Source organism: Phalaenopsis equestris, unplaced genomic scaffold, assembly GCF_001263595.1.
Source record: "Phalaenopsis equestris unplaced genomic scaffold, ASM126359v1 Scaffold000002, whole genome shotgun sequence".
Taxonomy (NCBI): Eukaryota; Viridiplantae; Streptophyta; class Magnoliopsida; order Asparagales; family Orchidaceae; genus Phalaenopsis; species Phalaenopsis equestris.
Genome location: NW_018164444.1, coordinates 55,060,284 through 55,066,283, shown reverse-complemented (window position 1 = coordinate 55,066,283; position 6,000 = coordinate 55,060,284).

The following is a 6,000-nucleotide window of genomic DNA, read 5'->3' as shown; positions in this document are numbered from 1 at the left end:
TTTTGTTTTATAAATGTGATAGTGAAACTTTAGAAAAAAATTTAATAACTCAGGCTGAAACTAAAATATAAGAATATCTAATTGTCAAGTCTAAGAATTCTGATTTTCTATTCATTTCAAGAATAATTGTAATTTGGTCATATTTTCAATGTTTTGAAGAATTACAATAAAAAAAAATTCATAAGGACTTTATTAGAAAGGATGCTACTTCTTTAAGCCTTAACATAGAAATGTAATTAAGTTCATTTCCATAAGATGATTCAAGTGGAGCTAATTTTTCATTAGGCATCTCCTTAAGCTTCTTCTCACACTTTTTCATTATTGCTCCTCATTTTAATTTTTCTTTTCTTTTTTTTTCTTTAGGATCTTTTTTTATCATTTCTTTTTTCATTTCATGTCATGTGATGATTATTATATCTGAATAACATTTAATGATTCATTGCTCCTCATTTTAATTTTTCTTTTCTTTTTTTTCTTTAGGATCTTTTTTAATCATTTCTTTTTTCATTTCATGTCATGTGAGGATTATTATATCTGAATAACATTTAATGATTTTGAACTCCTCCATCCTCTTCTTAAAGTTATATTTTCCACATTTCCTTATTTTGACAAAATTGTATTAGTTTTGAAAAAGAGTTTTTCATAAAGTCTTAATTCCTTCTTTTTAAAGTAAAACTCTAAAAGTCTTAACGATTCCAAAAATATATTTTTCTTTACTTTAAATAGTAAAAACATAATCTTATCCTCTCATATTAAATATTTTAATTTTAGAACTAACATTTATTTTTAAAAATTTTAACTTAAGTTTTCTATGACATTTATAAAATTTAAAATATAGTTAGCTTAAGTTATCCTAACATACCAAATGTTATAAAGACAAGTGAAATTAGCATGTAAAAATAAAATACTATTCTAGCATTTACATTAAAGCAAAAGATAAACATTAAAAACAGTTTAATAGTTTAGTGCAATAAACATAACTTTAACAGTTTACACAAATGTAAATTTAAACACTCTAACAAACTTATATCAGCAAACTAACTACAAGAAATATAAACATGAAAACAGAAAATAAAACACAACAAAATAAATAGATAACACTTCACATCATCATCACCATCATTTTCATCATCATCATCATCATAATCATCAAAGCCTACATCCTCCTCCATATCATCAGGTTTATAAGGTGTATGTATGGGGCAAGTAGGAAATACTACGTAGTAATCACCCCTTAAAAATTTCTCCATCGCCTCATGATAAGCAATATCATGATCCACTCTTCTTTACATATACCCATCATTATGATAAAGATGGGCTTATAAACTTTTTTATTGATTTTGTAATGTTAAGATATCTCCTTGTTGAATAAATAATTGTTCCATTACAGAATCAAGTGAAGCAGAACCAGATGTTGAAGGTCTAGAAGTTGAAGCTGAAGCTGAAGTAGAAGGAATATCAGAGCTTCTACATCTAGATCTTACTCCAATATGTTTTCCATACATCTCCAAATTAGTTTTTCAAATAGGTTTATGAGATAATAAAACTTCTTCCCAGGTATTATATTTTACGCCAGATTTAACACACATGGTAGTAATAAGAGCAGGATAACCATACTTCCAATAGTTCCTCCCCTCAAAAAAATAAGCATATTCTTGTAAATTAAAGAGCCAATGTCAATTGATTTGTTCATCTAAATGCAATAGTTCAATGTGACTCTTTCTTGAGTTATCTCACTGAAGTGATTAGTAGGAAGCAACCTACCAAAAATAAAATAATGCTAGGCACGAAAATGAACATTTAGCTTTTAGAAAGAAAAGTTTACCCGTCGTCCATTCTTAATCTTCCATACTCCATTACCATCAGTCAAAAATTGCATAATCTCATCCAATTCCTCTTCAATATGATGAAACTCATAATAGAAACAAGTAGGAACACTATGCTGGTTATAAATGTGATTTATTCGAGCAAAACTTATATCAACATATTGCCCTCTCACATAAACTAAATCATCAGATTCATCAAGTAAATTCGCGCAGAATTCTCTAACAACAAATATAATAGCGTGGCAGTGAAATAGCAAAACCTTTCCCACTATCGCTCTGTAATCATATATTTGATCTTTCCACCAGGACGAAGGAAACTTCGTTCTGCAATCAGTTTCCTAGATTGCATATCACTGAATCGGTCATGTGCTTTCATGCTAGTGAATTTATCAACATCAAAAACTCCCTTTCCCTTTCTTCTTTTCATTATAGGAGCCATGATAAAATCTAGAAATTTCAAATAAAATTCCCATAAATCTCTAATATATGATTTTTAGGCTGCAACAAACACATTCTAAACTAAATAATCATTCACCCATGGATTTCTCACCATTTCCACCAAGTTTTGAAATTTTCGGCCATACCCACAATGTGGAAGAAATATATGGTGAAATCAAAAATTTCCAAAGAAAAGTTGAAGATCTTACCCAAAGATGATGAAATCTAGAGTTTAAAGTCCTTCCTCCAAGTGAATCAAAAACAAATCCAAGCCCTAAGAGAGCAAAAATGCAAAAAATAGAGGAGGAAGATGAACCAAGGTCAAAAATAGCATCAACCAGCAATTCGGCCCCTAAAACCTGCTCTTGGGTTAGCTCGGCGCTATAGCTCCATTCAAATGCACCCAGAATTTTATGATTTTTTATATCATGACATAAAATAGAAAATTTAAGACGTTTAAAGTCTAATTTTCTAATTTTAATGGCTATTTTTGGGTTCGACATCATTTCAAAGTCTAACATTCAAATACTCAATTCATCACATAAGGTTTTCATTTAACAACACAAAACTAGTTTTCTTATATTAATGATATTTTTAATACAAACAACACAACAAAATTATAGATAAAAGCCAATACAACACGGACACAACATCTAGAAGTTCTAAAGCCTTAACAAAGACAATATCGACACACTACACAGAAGAACTAGTTACTAACACATTTATCTTTCTGTGTAATCACTTTAGACCCAATTGTGAATAGAGGTGTCATTATCCTGTTCACCCACTAAGCAATTTTGATTGTAGGAATGATAGAAAGGAGCGAGAGGAAATTTCGAAGTGAATTTCTCATCTATTCACTTGTTTGTGTTATACATCGTCACTTGACAATCATGAAAGCATATCAAATTGTTGAATTGGAGTTTCAACTGCCAATCCAAATGCTCATATTAGCGGAACAAGTTTTTCAAGTTTGGTGTAATATTGAGATATCTCACCTTCAATCTTCCCAAGTTTGTCCATAAGTCGCTTCAAACTAAATGCAAGAAATCCGTTGAAATACATATGAGCGTCCTTATTCACCTTTTTCTTATCTTCAAATCTATCAATATCATTGCTCTCCATGATCCTTAAAGTAGAAATTGTTTTCTCTACTTTCAAATCTCACCAAAATGCTAAAAAAGTCGAAGGAACACTTCCCTTCCCATCCTAGGCCGATTTATAGAGAAAAAGAGGGAAGAAAACCAAACTTTGGTGGTTCCAAAGAAGTTACTTAAAGTGTGGCGCTATAGTGTCAGGCCAACTTTCTCAAAATCCAAATTCCTTTCTTCCAATATTCAATTTCATTAATATAATAATGTTTTGTGACAACATAATCATGTAAGACTCTAACTTACATCAAAAACTCATCACAACAAAAATCAACAATCAAGTCAATCACACTGATAACTATGGGTTGTCTCCCACAAAGCGCTTTGTTTAGCGTCCTTAGCCTGACATATCAAATGTCTTTAATTTGGTTGGCCCAACATTAAGATCTCCTCAAATGTGGGACTATCACCAATTATATAAGTTGTTAACCTATGTCCATTTACCTTAATTATCCTTCAAGTATTAGTATTTTTAATATCAACAGCTCCATTAGGATAAACTCTTATCACAACAAATGGTCATTACCACCTGAACTTAAGTTTTCCAATAAATAATTTCAATCTTGAATTATATAATAGAACTTCTTGTCCAGGCTCAAAATGTTTTTTCAAAATTCCTTGATCATGCCTCATTTCATTTTCTCTTTATAAATTCTTGTATTCTTATAAGATTTATTTCTCATCTAGTTAAGCTCATTTAATTGTAATAATCATTTTTCTCCAGCATCTTTCAAATTATAATTAAACTTTTTTATTGTCCAATAAGCTTTATGCTCTAATTCAGTAGGCAAATGACAAGCTTTTCCAAATATGACCCTATATGGTGGCACTCCTACAGAAGTTTTGTAAGTAGTCTTATAAGCCCTTAATGAAGAATCAAGTCTACCAGATCAATCTCTTCTATTAGGATTTACAGTTTTTTTTCAATATTCTTTTAATTTCTTGATTGGGTACTTCTGCCAAACTACTAGTCTGAGAATGATAAGCTGTGGCAATTCAATGTTTGATTCCATATTTTTGAGTTACTATTTCAATTAGTTTATTCTTAAAATGACTTCTCCAGTCTGTAATGATTACTCTCGGCATTTCAAATCTTGTAAAAATATTTTTCCTTAAAAATTTTGTAACACTTTTAGCATCACATCTAGATAGAGCAATCACTTCGATTCATTTTGAAACAAAATCAACAGCTATTAAAATATATTTTTTTTAAAAGATGATATAAATGGTCTCATAAAATCTAAACCCCAAACATAAAAAATTTTAACTTCAAGAGTAAAATTTAGGGAGGTTCATTTCTTCTTGAAATATTTTCTACTCTTTGACATCTATCACAAGTTTTTATATAATAATTAACATCTTTAAATAGTGTAGGCCAATAAAATCTAGATTCTAAAATTTTAAATGCAGTTTTATCAAAAGCAAAATGTCCCCCAAAGTCAAATTTATGAAACTTTTGTATAATTTCTTAGGTTGCTTCAATTGGTACACATCTTCAAATAATTAAGTTCTTACATTGTTTATATAAATAAGAGTCATCACAAAATAATATTTAGAATCATGAATGAACTTTTTAGTTTGATGGTTATCAAGTCTGTAGGGTAAAATGTTATTAACTAAATACTTTATTATATCAGCATGCCACAGAACTTGTTATTCATTAATTCCATACAACTGTTCATAAAAAAAACTTTCATTAATTTCATCATTAAATTGTTATTTTTCTTTTCAAACCTTGACAAATGATCAGCTATTTGATTATCAGTACCCTTCTTATCCATAACTTGAAAATCAAACTCTTGCATTAGAATGGCTGATCTAATTAATCGTGATTTTACATCCTTCTTCATCATTAAACATTTTATTGCAAAATGATCAGCATGCATAATACATTTGGTTCCAATAAAATAAAGTATGATTTTACCAAAAGCATATACTTTGGCTAATAATTCATTTTCAGTAGTAGTGTAATTAATTTGAGCTTCAATAAGGTTTTACTAGCATAGTATATTACTTTAAAAATCTTATCATATTTTTGTCCTAACACAACCTCCTAACACAACCCCAATAAATTACACATTAATTCAAAAGGTTTTGTCCAATCAGGTGAAATAATAATAGGTGCAATGATTATTTTGTCCAATCAGAAAAGGTTTTGTCCAATCAGGTGAAATAATAATAGGTGCAATGATTAATTTTTCTTTCAATAAATTAAAAGCATTAAGATATTCCTCATTAAAATCAAAATTTGCATCTTTTTCCAACTATTGACATAGAGGCTTGGAAATTTTAGAAAATTCTATAATATAAAGCCTATAGAAACCAACATGTCCCAAAAAACTTCTTATCCCTCTAACATTAGCAGGGGATGGTAATTCAACAATGACTTAAATTTTTGTTGGATCTACTTCCATGCTTTCCTCAGAAATCTTTTGTCCCAAAACAATCCTTCCTGCAACCAAAAATTGATATTTTTCCCAATTAAGAACAAAGTTTGTTTCTTCATAGCATTTTAGAACCCTCGTTAAATGATCTAAACACGAATTGAAAAAAGTTCCAAAAACTAAGAAATCATCCATAAAAAC